General features: G+C 44.7%; 1 protein-coding gene across 18 annotated transcripts in view; it reads left to right on the forward strand.

Moving 5' to 3' along the window:
* Nucleotides 1-20,731, forward strand: part of COA1 (cytochrome c oxidase assembly factor 1) — an 88,513-nt gene that overhangs the window by 31,436 nt on the left and 36,346 nt on the right. For 7 of the 18 annotated variants that reach the window (XM_089776535.1, XM_089776519.1, XM_089776520.1 and 4 more), the window contains 2 exons: nucleotides 9,366-9,458; nucleotides 10,830-10,983. The exons of 3 other annotated variants lie outside the window; for them this stretch is intronic. The gene's annotated coding sequence lies outside the window, so the exon portion shown is untranslated. The remainder of the gene's footprint in view (nucleotides 1-9,365; nucleotides 9,459-10,829; nucleotides 10,984-20,731) is intronic. 8 more of the 18 variants (XM_089776525.1, XM_089776524.1, XM_089776528.1 and 5 more) reach the window with 3 other exon arrangements.

Raw genomic sequence — 20,731 nt, forward strand, 5'->3', positions numbered from 1 at the left:
GTCCAAGGCATCAGGTTAGCCGGAGACGGGAGCTGTGAGCCCTTCAATTCCTGTTATTTAAAGGGCTTGCTGCTCCTGGCCTCACTGCTAGCACGTTGCCTGGGAGCTGAGGGACTCACAAGGCCTTTCAACTCCTTCTAGTTAAAAGGCTTGCGCCTTCTCTGGGGCTGTTGCCTGCCTGCCATGGAGAAGGCGCGAGCCCTTTAGAAGCAATTAAAAGGGTTCACGCGGCTCCAGCTCCCACGTAGTACGCTGGGGGTGGGGCCTGGGACAGTCACACGGGTCAGAACAAAGCCCCGGATCTGGCCTGCTGAGTGGCTTTTGCCCAGCCCAGAGTTAGACCTTGATTTGATAGAAATAGGGCAGGCCTAAAGTTTCAAAGAATATTGTTGTCTTAGCTGACTAGTGATTTTGATTCAGGGCTATAAGACCAGTTGATGAAAGACATTTTATTGGTGTTCTACAGGGGTACTGTTTTATTATGATCTAGAATTTGTATTTTGGCAGTGCTCATATTCCCCAGTCAGGATCGTGGGCCAGATGATGTACACGCACTCAAAATGCTGTATACTGTGTTGGCAAGGGTTTATTGATATTTGGACTTACAGGCAGTCCCCGACTTACGCAGATCCGACTTATGTCTGATCCGCACTTACGAACGGGGCTTTCTTGCCCCGGAGCTTGCAGGCAGCGGTCAGCCACCTCGACCTCCAGGGTGAGAAAAGCTGCTCCCGGTGCCCCTGGTCTGCTGGGGACCGTCTCCAGCAGACATGGGGCATTGGCAGCAAAGCCGCAGCCGTGGCGGGGTCCCGCGCTTCTGAGGCTTTGCTCTGGTAAAGCCTCAGAAGCGCGGGAACTGCCGCTGCTGCGGCTTTGCTCGCGGTGCCCCTGGTCTGCTGGGGACCGTCTCCAGCAGACCAGGGACACCGCGAGCAAAGCCGCAGTGGCGGTGGGTCCCGCGCCAGAGCAAAGCCTCAGAGGCGAGGCACCCCGCTGCTGCGGCTTTGCTCCCCGTGTCCCTGGTCTGCTGGGGGAGGGGGGGGGGCGCGCAGCTTTTGTTGTGGACCCTGGGGCAGAGAAGCTGGGGCGCTGCCGGTTGGTCCCGCAGCGCCGCTCTGGGCGCTACTGGAGCAACCCAGCAGCACCCCAGCTGCTCTGCCCCAGGCGTCCCCAAGTCAGCCGTTGCTGAAACTGACCAGCGCTGACTACAGGAAGCCCGAGGCAGAGTTGCTCTGCCCCCGGCTTCCTGGAATCAGCGGCTGATCAGTTTCAGCAGCAGCTGACTTGGGGTTCTTAAGTTGAATCTGTAAGTCAGAACTGGCGGTCAGTTTCAGCAGCTGCTGAATCTGGATGCCAGTTCCGACTTACATACAGATTCAACTTAAAAACAAACCTACAGTCCCTATCGTGTATGTAACCCAGGGACTGCCTGTATTTTGAAAGTTGCCCTGCACTGTCTGTCTTACTGTCTTGAATTTTTTTTTAAGAGACTTTAGCTGCAGTATGAATGAGAGTTTTCAAAAATAAAATCACTCCTGTATTGCGTGTCTCATTGTAGTAAAACACCACACATGGAAACACTGAAAACAAGTAGCTGTCCCTAGAAAAGAAAATGCATGCATTATTGGGTAGGATTAATAATTAATAATGAATCAACAGGCAAGCAAGCAGTAACATATGGGCTATTGTAGATTAATTCATAATTGCAAACATAGCACAAATCATATACTAGGAGTGCTTGGCATAAAAGTTACATTGGAAGTTGTATTTAGAAATAAGACAAATTTCTAAATTTCTGCACACATGGTCAGGTTTAATATTGTGAAAAATCTGCATTTTTTTTAAATTTAAAATAGTTGGACAAATGTTGGGATTTTTTTCCCTGTTGTCCGCTACCTGATGTTTATAATGGGACTTTTGCAATGTCAAAACACGATGTTTAGTCATATTTACTAACCCTTAGTCCAGCTTTAAAATAACCATAGGTAAACACATATACAGTGGGGTTGATTGTGTTGTGTTGCCTATGATAGGGGGAGAGGTTTTGTTGAATCACTGCAGTAGTGCAGTATTGTTTTAAGGGGTGTTGACAGACTAAGGGCTTGTCTACAATCTTTAATTTAGATAATTTAACATTAATATACCCAGTATCCTACTCTATTATATTGCAATCATATCTAATGGCTGACCAGGTCATGCTCCCATTGTGTTAGGTACTGTATAGTGTAACTGACAGTCCCGGCCCCAAGTAGCCTACAGTCTCAAGATTATGCTTTTGGCACAGAATATACCAGACCTGACCCTCAGGCTTCTTTGCATTGCTCTGTGGGTACAGTCAGTCTATAAACCCTTTTAAACCATCCCCAGGCAAGAGTCTCTTAAGCACTAGGATGATACTGCAGTGCCATACTGCTGATGTATGCTTTACCCTAATATAGCAGGAGAAGGGGAGGTGGCTATTGAAAAGGAGATATGGCCAGACACCCCTATCCTGAGCTGATCCTCGGCTGCATTTCTGCCCCCCCGTGTCTGATGCAGACCTTAGTGAATTAGAGCAGCATAGGGCTATGCAATAAAGAGCTTTAAACCACTTTACACATCACTTGACTTGCACTCTCTGCTTTTGGCCAGGCTAGAGGATCAGATACACAGTGTGTGCAACATCCAGCCTCCAAGGGTGTCTGCCTGGCAATAAAAGCACACACAGTTGGCCTGTGTCTGCTGACTCATGCTCACAGAGCTTGGGCTGCAGCGTTATAAAATTGCGCTGTAGACATTCAGTTTCCAGCTGGTGCTTTAGCCCTGGGAATCTCTAGAACAAATAGGATGGCAACCAATGATTTTCAGTTTGCATGGGGAGCAAAACGACTCCTTGCTTTGCTTGTGTTAAGGCCAAACATGAATAAAGCTTTTGCTCCTTCAGTGTTCTTTGGAGCTCTAGTGGTTAACAACCCTCTGTGCCCCTCCACCCCCATTCTCTTCCCCAGAAGCCTGCATGCCACTGGTAAAGCTTATACCCAACCACTTCTTTTTGGAATCTGAGAACACTTGATACTGTTCCTACAAATCCCAGAACCTTCTCTCTCATTGCGCTGCTCTCATTTGTGATTTCCTTTTTCTAGATAGAAGGCAGGGCAGCAGGAACAAAAAAAGGGCTCAAACCACTTAATTCTTCATTTAAATTAGTGGCTCATTTAGGTTAAACAATGTGCCCAGCAAAATTGATATGATATCCATCCTATGGATTGGAATGCTACAGCTTCCAGGTTTGCTTCCTGCCAGACAGTTAACCCTTACTGCATGTGTAACTGCTGGTTAATGGAGAAAAAACTTAATTTTCTATTGTGACCATGGGACTAATTAAAACATTCCCATCAGTTTTTAACAAGCAAGTTGTTTAATAACAGTATACTGGCTCAGACACTCAGTCCCATAATGTATCAATGGCACATACTGAATCACTGTTAATGAGCTGACTTTGGGGGTGGTTCCCCACCCACTCTTAAAATAAAGCAGTTTGTTGGCTACTTTTAAAAATGATTGGTTGCTTTCTTCCCACTTACCCCAGCAATACTGTACATGGGGACTAATAGACAGTTACAAGGTATCTTGCCTGCCCCATGCCCAGACATTATGGAGTCAGTTCTGTCCTCCACTAAATCCCCTTAAAGGGGCCTTAAAAAGCAACAAATAACCCGTGGGGGGAAACCTTCCACTTAAGGGAGCTCCCCTGGAAGCGTAGAACAGGCTTAGGTAGCCCAATTCCAAGCCCTTAGCAGGGATGGCTTATCAGGGTGGCCAGTAGAAAGAAAGCAAAATTGCCAAGGTGAAAAGGTGTGGCCACAGGGCATTGTAGCCCATGGGAAGCAGAGAGCAAGCTGGAGCAGTCCCAAGGCTGAATATATTGATCTGAGTGCTGGTGCTGGAAAAATGCTGCCTAAAGCCAACTTAGTTGGAAGAGAGGCCCAGTCCTTGGGCTTCTCACAGGAACAGACTGAGAATCAGGCTTCCATATCCATAGGCAGTCTTTGCTATCTTACTATTACCATTTTCTGCTTATAAGCCTATACAGATCTCTCTTGTGCACACAGACTTACTTTACTGGGTAGGGTTGCCAGATGGTTTAACCAAAAATACCGAAACCCCTCTCCCCCTCCCCCAAAAAGGGGGAAAAATTCTGTTTAGGGGAAAAAAGGGGGAGACCAAAGTTGTTGAACAAAAAAAAAGGACCCCGAGAGTTAAGCAAAAATAAATAAATAAATAAATAAAACCCCCAGCATGGCCCCTTTGAGGCTTTTTGGCCCCAACACGCCGCAGGCGGCCATCTGCCATCTTGTCTTTCTGATTCAGGCCAGACAGCTCAGGACTTTCACCTTCTGTCTGGGGAAAAAAAACTCAGAAAATACCGGACATTCTAGGTGTCCGGTATTTTCTGATTGTTTTTACTGGACAGGAGGTGAAAATACCAGAGTGTCTGGGTCAATACTGAACACTTGGCAACTCTATTACTGGGTGCTGAGTCCCTCTGAAAACTGGAGTCAGGTGCCAGGCAGCAGGAAAAGTGTCATGGGAAAAATATAGCTGTTACAGATATTGTAAGTATAAACAGTGGGTGTAAGTTATTTGCTGAATGGTTAGAAGCAGAGAGTGTAAGGGTGCATTGTATAAATTTTATAATATACAAACACCAGAATACAACTGGGCTACATCTACATTGGCAAAAATCTTGCCACCTGTCTATACTGGCCACAAGTACTTGTGCAAGAACACTGACGTTCTAATGTATAAAATCAGTGCTTCTTGTGCAAATATCTGACGCTCCCACTCAGGGATAAGCCCTCTTGCGCAAGAACAGTTGCACAAGAGGCCAGATAGGCAATGTTAATTTCTTGTGCAAGAAAGCCCGATGGCTAAAATTGCACAAGAGAGCATCTACACTTGCACAGATGCTTTTGCGCAAAGGCACATGCCGGTGTAGATACTCTCTTACTCAAATACTCTAATGCAAAAACTCTTGTGTTAAAGAGTATTTGTACAAAATCTTGCCAATATAGACGTAGCCCTGGTGTGAAAAGAGAATTGAGACCACATGATAATTATAGGATGGGGCCCTTAAATGTAATGTGAGAACTGAGTTAAATGGTGATCTGTTTTCTCCTGATCTCATTATGCAACTCCTGATCTAAAGTTGATTCAGATTGAAAAATTAACTATGCAGCACTAGATCTTTTCTTGCAGTGTAATCTAGTTTCTGTTCCCCATTTGGAATTTTATTTTTTATTTTTTGTAAACACAGACCACGAGACACACATGTTTTGGCTCTTGGGGAAAAACCTTGAAGACTGCGGGTTGTAGAAAATACAATTTGTGTTTTGAAGCTAAGTGCAGTTTTCGGATTTCTCGGCATTTTTGATTCCCAACCAGTTTCTACATTCAGAAAAACACAGCCTTAAAAGGGCAATGGTGCGAGCTTTGCCAACTAATTTTTTTTTAAATAACTTGTCTAGTAAAGTTAACCTGCATGATGAAAATGGCTAGTCATACTAGTGAAATGCATTAGTCATAAAACACACCCTTCACCCCCGCAAGAGATATCTATTATGGTGTACACAATACTGTGTATAAAAGAGCGGCCTCTCTTGTGGGTAGAAAATCCACACCTCTTTATGTACATAGTGTTATTGGTCACTCCACAATTTTTCATGTGTTCTATGAATCATAGGCATAAACCCCAACCCAATCAGTTTATATTCCTGGAATGTGCAATTTATTTTTCTTCTCTTCCGCCTCTTTTAAAACACTTTTAGCTGTGTTGTTGACAAGTTCTAGCCAGCATTGTACAACCTGGAAGAATGCATGTTTTAAGTATTTTAGGTCTGACAAACTTAAGAGTCAACTGAGCAATGGATGTCCAGCTTGTTCCTCAATGTGGAACCCCTGTTTGTTCAGACACTGAAGAATAAGGAATACAATGAAAAGAGTGAACACATTATTAAACTGACAAATCAGATTTAGTACAGAAGGTGGGGTGAGAGAGAGGGAGGGACTCCCCTACCCCTGTCAGGCTTTTGCATGCTACCACGGGCTCCCGGGGGGCCGATTGCGGCCCCGCCTCCTAGCCACTCCTCCTCCCCCCCCCCCCCACCCCCACCCACTAGGCTTCTGTCCAGCGCCCAGCCAGATAAACAGAATATACTAGACATTGAACATTTCCGGTATTTTTCTGAATGTTTATACCGGACAAAGGGCACAAAAACTGGACTGTCTGGTAGAATACTGGACACCTGGACACCCTAGTTAGTCAAAGTGCTACCAGACTATTTGTTGTTTTTTAAGTTTAGCAATGTATTGATTCTAGATTACGTATTTCAAGTAACATGGCCGTTTTATTCTGAATTAGGAGCGGTCAGTCATGACACAGCTAATAAATACATTTGAAATACCACCTGAAAAGGAGTATTTTTACTTTGTGCTAGAAGAATAGGGAGCATAGAAAGGTTTCTAAAAACAGAAAGGTTTCTAAAAACAAAACGAAAAGGAGAGTAAGGTGCATAGCGAAGAGAAAGGGAGGCTATGTTAGACTAGAATGTGAATTGTTACCTAATCTTGATCCAACCTACTGAGCAAATGAAAAAGTTTTCCAGATTGGAAAAATGTGGTGTATTTTAGAGAGTCAGAAGTTGTTTTCATGAATAGTAGTAAGAGGGAGCAAGGGGAGTCCAGCACTGCAAGTAAGGCAATACTAGTCTATTGTATGACAAGCTGCAGTACCCTGCTTTGGACATTGGCTGGAAATACCAAACTTCAGAGATCACATTGCAGGGAAGTGATGAACGCAGGCTTAAAGGGAAAGGCTATTGTGTAAGGCAGTGGTCCCCAACGCGGTGCCTGCGGGCACCATGGCGCCTGCCGGGCCATTTCCGTGCGCCCGCCAAGTGATCGGGGCCGGCCCCGCCCCTGGGTGCACGGCGCATGGGCAGTGCCAGCCCCCTGGGTGCATGGTCAGCTTCAGCCCCAGGCACACAATCCATGGGCAGCCCCGCCCCCGGTTGCACAGCGTTTGGGTAGCCCTGCCCCAAGGTGTGCCGTGCAAGGCCTGTGCCAGCCCTGGTCGTGCAGCACATGGGCAGTGCTGGCCTGGGCGCACAGTGTTTGGGTGGCCCCGCCCCCAGGTTCGCAGTGCAAGGGCTGTGCCGGCCCCAGGCACACGGCATATGGGCGGTGCTGGCCCCTGGGTGAGCAGCACAGGAGCGGCCTGGCCCCAGGAGTGCAGCGCATGGGTGGCGCCAGCACCAGGTGCGTGGCATACAGGTGGCCCCTTCCCCAGGCACTTGCGTGGCCCTGCCCCAGGGTGCCCGACGTGAGCAGCCCCACCCCCGGGCTGCCAACAGCCCCAAAAGGTTGGGGACCACTGGTAGAAGGTTTGCTGAAATTGGCAAATAGGAAATGGTTTGTACAAACCCAGTGAGAGGAAAGGCTAGGCAATTGGTTAAGTATAAGTGTTGGCACTTATTACCATAGATGCCAAAAAAATTTACTACTTTGGAAGAACATTATGGGAAAGTAAGGGTAAGATGATGATGAGCAGTAGGGTTTACATGTTTTAGTGTATAGATAGAGCAGCTAGAGGAGACTTGTATTTTCATAGAATTGACCTTAACGTTTCAGAGCTAATTTCTCTGTCACACTTCAAACACCAGTATTACACATCCACACCCCAAATCTTGCTTCAGTTGTTCAGAATAGTGTGAAAAGATTGCAACTGAAATTTAGCACGTTACAGAAGATGGGCAAGCTAAATTCTTTTAATACTAGAGCATCTTGCTGACTTGTAAAGATGATGCTTTGCCTAATTCATTGAGTCATATTAAATCCTGTCTAACGGGCTTTTCTTCACATTTGCTTAGTGGTTGTTTTTTGTTTTTGAAACTGACAAGTCTGCCTAATACAGGCAGTCCCCGGATTACGTACAAGATAGAACAAACCTACAGTCCCTTAAGTTGAGTCTGTATGTAAGTCGGAACTGGCGTCCAGATTCAGCCACTGCTGAAACTGACCGCCAGTTCTGACTTACATACAGATTCAACTTAAGAACCCCAAGCGTCCCCAAGTCAGCTGTTGCTGAAACTGATCAGCAGCTGATTCCAGGAAGCCCGGGGCAGAGCAACTCTGCCTCGGGCTTCCTGTAGTCAGCGCTGGTCAGTTTCAACAGCGGCTGACTTGGGGACACCTGGGGCAGAGCAGCTGGGGTGCTGCCGGGTTGGTCCAGTAGTGCCCAGAGTGGCGCTGCGGGACCAACCGGCAGCGCCCCAGCTGCTCTGCCCCAGGGTCCACAACAAAAGCCTGGTCTGCTGGGGGGGGAGGGCGCACATTAGCTGCGCTCCCCCCCCCCCCAGCAGACCAGGGGACCAGGAGCAAAGCCGCAGCGGCAGCGGGGTGCCGCGCCTCTGAGGCTTTGCTCTGGCAAAGCCTCAGAGGTGCGGGACCCCGCCGCTGCTGCGGCTTTGCTCCCGGTGCCTCTGGTCTGCTGGGGACGGTCCCCAGCAGACCAGGGGCACTGGGAGCAGCTTTTCTCGCCCCGGAGGTCGAGGTGGCGGACGCTGCCTGCGAGCTCCGGGGCGAGAAAGCCCCATTCGTAAGTGCAGATCCGACATAAGTCGGATCGGCGTAAGTCGGGGACTGCCTGTACTTTGTTTTATCATGAATATTCTTCCAAATAATACAGCTGCCTGCATTCATGTGCCTGCATGTAGTATAGTTTGTAGAATCCATTGTATTTTAAAAGAAAATGAAAAATCATAGAAGTAGTGCTGGGGCAATGTATTGTTTCCCGCTGAACATGTGCAAATGGCTTTTAGAAGACACTATCCAAATAAATGTTCACTGTGGTTGTAATTTCCTTTTGGAGAAGCAAAGAAAACAGGATTCTTGATTTAAATCAAGAATACAAACGATTTCCTTTACACAAAGCTGCCAAATGCTTGAAGTTATTGATTTTTGTTCCCTCTCCTCACTTCTGCTCCCAAGCACTTCTTGTTCTGTTATGTGCTTCAGCAGTTTGATAAACAAAATTCACTAAATTAAAAGAAAACGTGTAGTAAATCCTTGTAGAAAAGCATCTGCATTAAAATTAAAGGGGGTAAAATGTATGAATCTTTTAAAAAAAATCATTTTTAAACTCGAGTTTATGTAGCCAAGCAAACCTTGAAAGGACTGAAAAGTACCCTTGCCGTAAGAAGCCATAAAAGAAAACAGAGAAGAGAGGCTCAGAATTTCAAAGCAACAGGAAGAAATTATCACAGAACAGCGATTAAAACCTAAAAAGATGTGAAAGTTGCAGTTATTTCTTTATTTTTTGTTGGCAGGAGACTTGCACCGTTGCTTACATTTTTGCAGTAAGAGCTGAGCACAGCTGAGGCCTGCCCTTGGAACATGTCATTTTGAAGATAGCACGTAAGGTATTAATAAATGTAGAACAATAGTTGCTGTCAAGTTGGTTACAAGGCACTAGCTCACTGAGGGGGGCCTGACAATGTCAAAAGCCATTAGAGAAGAGCCTGAGACTATTTTATATGCTTCAGCTGAACCCAAAAAATGTCTTAAAGCCTATTCCAAGGCTTCAATTCATCTGTCTACTCTAGAGAGTGGTTTTTTTTAATTTTGAAGAAGCTGGCAAACAATTGCTTTCCTCCTCCCCACCCCTTTTCTTTTGTCAACTGCAAAAACTCAGACAGTAAGGAAACAAGACACAATGGAACAAATTCTGCTGTGAAATAAATACACGCAATGCTACTGGAATCAATTGAGGCTTCAGTGAAGTTGCTCCTATTTACACTGTCAGAATATGGCCTACTGTTTCTCATATCCCTAAAGCAAAGTGGCCCAGGGGTTCGAGCGCTGGATTGGGACTGAGGAGACTTGGTTTCTCTTCCTGGCTCTGCCACTGGGTGACTGTGGGCATGTCACCAATCTGTGCCTCAGGTTCCCCATCTGTAAAATGGGGCTCATGATACTGATATTCTTTGTAAAGAGCTTTGAAATCTACAGATTAAAAAATTCTGTACAAGAACTAGATTAAATTATTAGTGATGAATCACTTGGAAGAGATTGGTTTTTCTGGTTCTGAGTAAACACATTCAGCTTCTAAACTGACTTAAAAGAAGTTGTGACGGTTTCCCTCCACCTCTGCCTTTGTGTCTGTCTACAGAGGAGTACAATTAGGAAAGTTAGTCACTGATTAGCAATGAAGTGTTAACAGGCTTGTCAGTTCTTTAATAAGCACAAACTACAGCTACTATAATTATTCTTCTCCTTTAATAATATACCCCAGTACCATTTAATTTTTATTTTCAAGGTGTCCCATTTCCCTTCCCCCCCCCCCCCATAGGCGATCATGATGATCTGTTGCTGCTGAAGCAAGCAGTTGTGTCCCTTTATATGTATATATTGTACTTATTAAACTCATAAGGGCTTCCTCATAGGATCTCAAAGCACTTTACATACAGAGAAGCCTCAAAACACTTCCAATAGTAGGCATTAGAATGCCTATTTCTACATGTGGGAACTAAGACCTAGATTAGTTAAGGCTTTAGCTAGAGCTACACAGTGAGTCAGTCCAAACCAGAACTGAGAATAGAACCCAGAAATCATGGTAGCTCCTTGCCCAACCCCTATTAATTATCGCCACGTGAATTACCTAAGGCACAAATAGATGTAATACACACTTATGGTAAGTGTAAGTATCAAATGCTTTTATGTTTAAATTTGAGATATCTGAAAACTATTTTCTATAGTGTTGGTATGACCATCTCAGCCTTCTGCACCCACAGGAATGCAAAGTTGGAAGTCTGTGATTGAGTAGGGGAGTGTGAAAAATAAGAAACCTTATGTACAGAAATCTCTCTTATGGTGGAAGACTGGCTTTCCTGTACAGTCTTCAATTTAGGATGTCTGTGGCTTGAGTCTCTTCCACTATAATTAAAGGTATGATTTCCAGCTAACTTAAGTATTCTTTTGGAAGAGAGTATAAACACACCTTATGGTCAAACACATTTGTAACTACTGGCCTTTCTGATGAACAATCCAAATGTTTGGAAGTTTTGTAGCTCTTGATCAAATGCCATGGGCAGTCAGTGAAGGTAGGGCTGGAGAAGGCAAGCTCCCAGCCTCATCCCTTTGGCTGAGGCCCCACCCCATGGGAGTCAAGCCCCTTCCCTAACCCCCACCACAGGGAGGTGGGCCAGTGCACCCCTTACCCCCATGAGGAGGGGAGTGCAGGTGGGTGCATGTCCCCAGTTCCCGAGCACGAGGAGGGAAGGTGGCGCATGTCCCCAGCTTTCCTGATCCCAGAACATGGGGAGGGTGGGTGCTGGGGGCAGCAATTTTCTACCCCCAGAATGCCTATAGTTGGAGTTCTGAGGTGGAGTGTACATGGGGCCAGGCTGGCAATTTGGGAAGGCTGTACCTTCCCCCGCCTATTATACCAGTCGCCCATGGGCTAACCCAGTGTTTCTCAACCAATGGTACGAGTCCTCGTAGCCAGTCAGTAACAGTGCTTGGGATTCTTCTTCCTTGTTGAACCTCATCACATTTCTTTTGGCCCAAACCTCCAATTTGTCTAGGTCACTCTGGATCCAGTCCCTACTCGAGAGAAGTCTGGGGGGTACGTCAACACAACTGAAATTTGGAGGGAACTGAATTTTTAAGTTTTACAGCACTTTATTATTTTTGTACTTTTTACACCCAAAAGTTTCGTTACCTGCCCAGCTACAATTAAGTTGTTTAAACAAATGTGGTACAATGGTAGAAAAAAAAGTGTGTGTGTCTGAAAACTGTAGGTAGTGGGGTTATTTATAATTTTATTTTTTTTAAAAGGGTACTTTATTAAAAAAAAGTTGAGAAACACTGGGCTAGCCTATTCAGATGCAACGAGGTTTGGGTGCCTAACTTGAGGGAGGGTCAAGGGCTTAGTTTTGGACTCTTCAGTGCTTTCTGAAAATTAGACCCCTTAAAGATCTTAGGTTGAGCACCCACAGACTGGGGCCCTACAAAAAATCACTTGCCACTTTTGAAAATCTCCCCTGCTAACAGTATTTAAGTGTGTGCTAAGCCCTGAAAAAGGACTATGGGTCAGATTCTAGGCTGGAATAAAATTGGAATAGCTCCAATGAGAAGCTAAAGGTCAGCCCCATATGTCACTTCAGTATAGAAAGCAGGCCTAGTCTTTGTTCAGAAAGGCTCTTTACAGCATCATTTCAGGAGAGGATGCATGTGCTAGAGCAGAAGCCACTGACCTGCAGAAAAAAAAAAATCAGTCGGGGGCAGCACACAAGTGAGATGCCAAAAATAAATAAAAGTCCTTGCTGACTTGGCTGCTGACTGAGAAGGAGAAAGGCACTCCTCACATTCCCCTCGCACACCAGAGCCTTGGGTGGCCCCAGCTTGTAGATTTGCTGTGCTCCAGACCCACAGTAGGTGCAGGCCCCCCAGTGCTGTGGGGGAGCCTTGAGGGCCAGATGTGGGCCCCTGGGCCTGAGGTTCCCCACCTCTGAGCTAGAGGTTAGGACATTCACATCGTGTTCAAGGGACCCAGTTCCATTTCCTGCCCCTGCCATAGACTTCCTGTGTGACTCTGAGCAAGTTGCTTAGGGTGTGTCTCCATTCTCTGCAGCTGTGAGTGTCTGAGCCCAGGATGACAGACTTGGTTTTGTGGGGCTTGCACTATGACACTTAAAATAGTTTATGGGAAGGGAGGACTTCAGAACCTGAGGTGTAGCCTAAATTGCAAGTTAAAACCATCTACACAGTTATCACTAGAGGCTCCCCAAATCTAGGTCTTCCAGTGCAGGCCTTCAGACTTGTTCCCACTTGGCCATGTAGATAATAGAATGATAAGGTCTCTTCCAACCCTAGGAGACCATTGAGTTCAACCCCCTGCCCAAAGTAGGACCAACCCCAACCAAATCATCCCAGCCAGGGCTTTGTCAAGCTGGGACTAAAAACCTCAAAGGATGGAGAGTCCACCACCTCGCTAGGAAACCCATCCCAGTGTTTCATCACCCTCTGAGTAAAATAGTTTTTCCTAATAGCCAACCTAGACCTCCCCCACTGCAAATTGAGACCATTACTCCTCATTCTGCCATCTGTCACTACTGAGAACAGCCTCTCTCCTTCCTCTTTGGAAGTCCCCCTTTAGGTAGTAGAAGGCTTCTATCAGATTTCCCCTTATTCTTTTCTTCTGTAGACTAAACAAGCCCAAATACTTCAGCCTCTCCTCATAAGTCATGTGCTCCAGCCCACTAATCATTTTGGTTGCCCTCTGCTGGATGTTTTCCAATGTATCCACATCCTTTCTGTAATGGGAGCCCCAGAATTGGACACAATACTATAGATGTGGCCTCACCAGTGCCAAATAAAGGGGAATAATCGCTTATTTAGATTTGCTGGCAATACTCCTCCTAATAATGCAAATTAACGTGCCATAAGCCTCTTGGCTACAAGGGCACACTGACTCATATCCAGCTTCTTATCCACTGTAATCCCCAAGTCTTTTCCTGCCAAACTGTTGCTTAGCCAGTCAGTCCCCAGTCTGTAACAGTGCTTGGGATTCTTCTTCCTTGTTGAATCTCATCACATTTCTTTTGGCCCAAACCTCCAATTTGTCTAGGTCACTCTGGACCCAGTCCCTACCCTCCAACGTATCTACCTCTCCTGCTAGCTTAATGTCATCTGCAGACTTGCTGAAGGTGCAATCCATCCCCCTCATCCAGGTCATTAATAAAGATATTGAACAAAACCGGCCCCGGTACTGGCCCTTGGGATACTCCGCTTGATACCAACCACCAGCCAGACATCGAGCCGTTGATCACTACCTGTTGAGCCTGGCAATCTAGCCAGCTTTTTGTCCACCTTACAGTCCATTTATCCATCCATACTTCCTTAACTTGCTGAGAAGAATACTGTGAGAGACTATATCAAAAGCCTTGCTAAAATAAAGGTATATCACATCAACTGACTTCCCCATGTCCACAGAGCCAGTTACCTCATCATAGAAAGCAATCAGGTTGGTCTGGCATGACTTGCCCTTGGTGAATCCATGTTGACTATTCCTGATCACTTTCTTCTCTCTTCCAAGTGCTTCAAAATGGATTCCTTGCGGATCCCTTCCATGATTTTTTCTGGGGACTGAAATAAGGCTGACTGATCTGTAGTTCCTTGGATTGTCTTTATTTTTTTTAAAAGATGAGCACTACAATTGCCTTTTTCCAATTGTCTAGGACCGCCCCCAATCGCCATGAGTTTTCAAAGATAATGGCCAATGTCTCTGCAGTCACATCAGCCAACTTTTCTAAATAGTTCTTAACCTGTTCTTCCTCCACCGAGGGTTGCCCACCTCTTTTTACTGTGCTGCCTAGTGCAGTAGTCTAGGAGCTGACCTTGTCTGTGAAGACAGAGGCAAAAAAAGCATTGAGTACTTCAGCTTTTCCCATAATATCTATCACTAGGTTACCTCCCTCATCCAGTAAGGGTCCCACACCTTCTCTGACCACCCTCTTCTTGCTAATATGGCTGTTGAAACCTCTCATTTCCCTTAGGCCATGGATGGGCAAACTTTTTGGCCTAAGGGGAACATTTGTGTTCAGAATTTATTTGGAAGTCCAGGTAGAGAAGACTGGAGAGGAGGGCTGTGTTTCCCCAAACAGCCAGGCGTGGCCTGACCCCTGCATCCTGACCACCCCCAGGGACTCCTGCCCCTATCCACCTCCTCCCTCACACGACTTCCCATCTGCTATCCAACCGCCTATGTTCTGCACTTCTCAACACCCTCCCCCCCCGTTCCCCTTCCTCTTAATGCCCCTCATACCACTTGTCCTCAATCCACCCCCATAGTGGATACTAGGCCCCTGCCTACTCCTCAGAACCTCCTGCCCACCCAACTCCCCTCCCTTGACCCCCCCCTCCCAACTCCCTGCTTTCTTATTCAATCCCCTCTGCTCCTCGTCCCAATTGCACCTTCTGCAATACCAAAGCTGGACGAAAGGATCTCTAGTGGGCAGGATCTGTCCTGCGAGCTGTAGTTTGCCCACCTCTGCATCTCAGTTCTCCATATATGAATGGGAAGTTAACTCATGGCAGGAGATACGGGGGAGGGAGAGTTGCTTAGATACTATGGTGGTCATGGCCACAAAAGTACCTAAGATTCAATGAATAAATTAAGATGTCAAACAATGTAGCAATCCATTTTCCGTCTAATCTTTTCTAGCTCATATTCTGGTAAGGGGATAGCAGAGCTGAATCAGCCACTGTCTGAAATGCCTCCTTTACTATGGAGAGACGCTGACTCAGAACCAGCTGTCTTTTATGCTCCTCCCCCCGCCCCCCCCCCACACTCTTTCCTTTACATGATCCATGAATGATGTCATGATATTGCTTAGATTAAGTCAAGGTACTAATAGCAGAGGTGGAGCGTGTGAACTAATGCTAGACCTGTGTGGGGCGGGGGGCAGTTTCCTTGTTACTTTCCTCGTCCTTGTTGACCTTGACATCTGATCTCAAACTCAATCTATGAATTTACCAACTTGAGTCTGAATGAAAAAAATTGAGATAATAGAAGAATGTTCAAAATACATGATAGCGTAGCTGGTTCTCTGCTTAGAGTAGCGTATTTCTAGATCTCGTTCCCTATTAACCTTGGTGTGTGGCTGGTGTTTCAGATTTTTTTTTTTTTTAAATACACTGCCATATATTTAAGCTCTTGTCAGGATCTTTTGTTCGTGCTTCTGGGCACTTCTCTAGTATAAATATATAAATTCTTTGATTTCTTCAGGTTTTTTAGATCTCCACTATAAATTTCATCATTTTATAGTAGGGATGTGAACAATTAGTTGACTAATCGCTCTCTCCCCCTCCTTCCACTTTCTGCCTCTATCAGAAAGAGGCAGTGGGGGGAGAAAAAGAGGAGGCGCTTTAAAGCGGCAGCACCACATGGAGCCTGAGGCAAGACTCCGGGCTCCACGTGGCACTGCAGCTTTGAAATGCCATCGGGAGCATGAGGCCAACAGGGGGCTGCTTGAGTCCCTGCTAGTCCCATGCTCTCTGTAGAGCTTTTGCCTTTGAAGCCCTGGGGGGGGCTGTTGCTACACTTCAAAGGCTGAGGCGCCCTTAGACTAATCGAATAGTCGATGCAAATGCATCGACTATTCGATTTGCCAATTAATTGAAATGTTACATCCCTATTTTATAGTAATTTATAAATCTCTTCTGATTATAGGTTTCCCATATTGTGATAGTCTTTGCTGAATTAAAAAGACGCATCTCAATGCCTTTAATTTTGTAAACGTCAGTCAGTATGTGCAGCATATCAGTGTATTGGACACAGATGGCTGCACAGTGAGCCGATCCAATAGCTATTTAGTTATGATTGGATTAAAGGCACCGAAGCTTCTTTGATCTCTCACTCAGAAATGGTTTATGAACTCTTAAATTATTGATAGGCCTGCAGAGTCACATCATATTCTAGGGAACTGTGGACAAATAAGATGCATGCACACATTACGTTATGAAAGTGTCTCTTGCTTGACCGACCATCTTCCTCAAGCTCCTGCTAAGCAGTGTGTTTCCTGTCATATCTATCATTCCAGATTGTTACTTTTGCAACTATCACCATTTTCTTAAGTAAGTTTTCCATGGCAATCTTGTTAGAGCCAGTATGTGGCAGAAATGAATCACTAGTTCTGTGAGAGACATGCCTGGCAAGTTGGTATCTGTTCAGTTTTCATGGGCATTTAGGGAATTAAAAGTTTAGAACAGAATGATTCTTTCAAAGCTTTGAGTATGGTTCTTGTAATGTCACTCATGCTTGCAGAGAAACCAGGAAGCCTTCACCTTTGGGTTCTCAAGTAAATATCTCAATACTGGTGTGTTAAAGTTCACATACCAATTACATTTTTAAACTGATAACAGGTACTTTCTTCCTGTTCTGAAATCTTACTCTAAATCTTTTGTAATTCACCTTTAATCGCAAGAAAGTAATGCCCATTTTTTTTTTAAACGGGCATATAGTTGCTAATGACAGATTAGTAGGTATTAACCTATAATCCCATTCTCTAATAGCAGCAAATATGGGTTATATAACATCTATAATTATCCTGCTTCTCCTGTAATGCCTCCTATTTTCACATCTTGAAGATATAGAATGTTTCAATATGGGTGACTTGGAGATGCTTTTATCTTCAGAAATGTCCCCCGCTCTAACCTGTAAGTAAGGCTTTCCTCCTAGGATCTGAAAGAACTTTTCATATTTAGAGATTGAACCTTTTTGTCTCAGTGGAACTTCGGAGAAAAAACAAAAGGATTTGGTCTTTCGTTTTCCTTGTTCCCATGGAAGTAGACAAAATCTATTTTACAGAAGGGTAACCTGCACAAGAGAGGTGAATGGATGGAGGAAGGTGGTTATGGAAGACAATTAATAAAAATAAGTGAAGAGAGAGAAACTATGAAAGTGCACATAAAGGAGAAGAGATTGAAGGAGGGAGGAGAACAAAACCCCTAAAAAGTTAGAGGGGATAAAGGAAATAAAACCCATCTTAAGCTTATTTAATGATGCATTCATGCTCCTGTATTTTAGTGCAGTTCCCCATTTGTGCTATATCTGCAATATGACAGAGGGATGGGTGACTAGTATGAATTCTTAATAGCTATCTTGGCTGCTCTCGATTTTCTTGTTCATTAACTAGATATAGAGACATAAAATAGGCTAAAATTCACCAGAAAGAGTGCAGCATTTTTTTCTACTGATTTGGGGTCTAGTTCTCTGCCTCTTACTTGGAGAGCTACCCCCTTGGAAGCATTTTTGGCTTCTAGATGACTGTCTGTGGACTGATGCTGGTGAGAATAGTTTAAAGTCAAGTCAGCATATCTATCTCCCTGAAGTCAAAATACTCCTTTAGAAATGGAATAAGGAAGAAATAATAAAAGGAGTGCCCCTTGATGATCTTCATGTTGGTTTTCTGTAAACTGAAGTGATTGAGTTTTTGCTCAAGGTAGATGACTTGCACAAAAGTCTGCATGGGCATTTCAAAATGCACTAGCACGAGGTACAATGTCACTGAAAACTGTGTATTAAAATATCACCATTGAAGCAGACCTATTGCATCTACTTACACTCTCTCTGTTTAGTGACAACATTGAGGAGGAAAGTATTTTGTGGGCACTATCAGCCAACCTTCTCCAAAGCCCTGTGTGTCCAGGTATGTTGTTAGGAGAGAAACTAGATCAGAGCCAGCTACCTCGTACGTATCAAACGACTCACTGTTTTGTCTTACAAGAGCCATGTTTGTCTTACAAATGCCTCAAATTTCAGCATTTGGCCACATTGTATTGGGTGCAGGAGCCACCCTGCTTATTGAAAGAAAAAAAAAATCACTGCTCCCGAGTTTAAAAACCTCTGGCAGAATGGATTTATGGCACATTTGTGTGTGCTTGTGTTGCACACAGGCATGGGACGAGTGAGCAAGTCGGAAAGCTAATCATCAATGATTACATAAGAGGTTGTACAGCTCCCTCAGTGAAGCTCCTGTCATGGATCAGAACTCCACTCTGCTAGTAACTGTATAAACAAACTGTCCCTAAAGAACTGTGATTCTGCATTTTGTGACTTCAGTGACTGTCATCTAAGATATTTACAACTGTGATATTATACTCACACTTCACCTAGTGGAAGTGCCATTTGTTTCATTGCTACTCTTCTGCACCTGTGGAGGAATGTTTGTCCAACTTCAATGAGGACTGAAAGATAAGGTCTTAAATAATCAGAAAGATATGTATCCCAATTTCTTAAAGTTCCAGAGACTCTCTGAAGCCAAATGTCCTCGCCGAAAGGCCTCCAGCTCAGTTAACACAAGCCAAAGTCTCCTGAGAACAGCTGCTTTTGATAGAAATCCACCCTTTGAGAGAGCTGAAAGGAACTTGTGAGATGGTCACCACTCTGGACTTACAATATTTCAGTGCTATAGAACTCCAACCCTGAGTCTGTTAGCTTTAAATCGAACCATAACCAAGCATCACCACCACCACCTGGCCCTATACATTATATTCTCATTGTGTGAAATAAAGCTGCCTAGTGATTAGAAGGCTGTGCTTTCAGACTGGTTATCTTTTTAAGAGGACGTATAGGGTGTGTCTAAATTACATGGCTCCATCGATGGAGCCATTTAGATTAGGCTGATCAGCAAAGGGAAATGAAGCCGCGATTTAAATAATCGTGGCTTCATTTAAATTTAAATGGCTGCTGTGCTGAGCCGACAAACAGCTGATCAGCTGTTTGTCGGCTCAGCGCGCTAGTCTGAAGCTCCCACGCCGACCTGAAAGCCCTTTATCGACCTCCCCATTATGCCTTGTAGGATGAGGTTTACCGGGGAGGTCGATAAAGGGCTTTCATGTCGGCGCGGGAGCGTCCAGACTAGCGCGCTGAGCTGACAAACAGCTGATCAGCTGTTTGTCGGCTCAGCGCGGCAGCCATTTAAATGAAGCCGCGATTATTTAAATTGCGGCTTCATTTCCCTTTGCCGAACAAACAAATCTACATGGCTCCGTCAACGGAGCCATGTAGTTTAGACATACCCATAGGTAGGGAGAACCATACAGCTGTTCTTTTGATACTGCAGATTTGGCATTCTTTCATGTGCATTATGTCAACCTGCAAAGCTGTTCGCACCCCCCTCTCGTCATTTAAAAGCAAAAGTTCACAGAAGAAACTATCAGTTGTGAAGAAATCTCTGCTTATTTTTCACAAGCTAACTTGCTTGCTATTTTAGCAGTCTAACAGGTTCACACTCTAGCTGCAAACACATCTTTATAGAAAATGGCTGGTAAAGAGAAGTAAAGTTACTAAATTGCCAATATCCTGAATTCTGGTTGCTGTGTTTATAAGGCCTGCTCTGATTTTCTGAAACCTCATTGTTTACCCCTTGTTACTATGACTCCCTGTGTTGTGAATGACAGGTACATTTCCTCTCAGATTCCTTTCCAGACAGCAGGGTTCCCAACTTGTTCGCTAGTCTCCACAATGCATGCTCTCCCCCTCCCCCTTTCATTAATGCAAACATTAATGTTTGCAAAAACCAGATGAAATGGCAAATACAGCAGAACCAACATGAAAATATCCATACCTTAAAGCATGTTTGGGAACCCCAATCCTATTTCTCAACTTGTATTTTATAGGTCAGACTTAAAAAGTCACTAGTTGTTGGTTGTTTAAGGGAGTTAAATGTTTTGATGGATTCTTTTAGCCCTATAGTTCATTGGTGGCCATCCCGATTAAGGGAAGGAAATTAACCCCAGGTGAAGTACTAAAATTCCATGAAAATTTACACCTTAACCACAGAACAAGGGCACAGCAGGGTGTAGTTTGCTGTACAAACAAGTCCATACATTGCTATTAAAAACTTATCTCTGAAAGTCCTGTTGTATGTGCATGCTCTGGTCACACCATTCATCAGCTAACCACACAACAAGAAAGTTACTGTTTAATTCACTTATAGTGTAGATGGTAACTGACAAATGCAATGCTAACTGGGGGAAGAGAAAAATCAGGAGTTTGCTTTTCAGCTCTTGAGAGACTTATTGTTAAAATGCATTAAAATAATTATCTTTGGCTTTTTGAATCTCCTACTGTAACTTCTGTCCCAATGATATATCGTCACAGCAGACAAGACGTGGGAGGATGGGTTAG

This window comes from Pelodiscus sinensis, chromosome 2 (genome assembly GCF_052426305.1).
Source record: "Pelodiscus sinensis isolate ZL-2025 chromosome 2, ASM5242630v1, whole genome shotgun sequence".
NCBI lineage: Eukaryota > Metazoa > Chordata > Testudines > Trionychidae > Pelodiscus > Pelodiscus sinensis.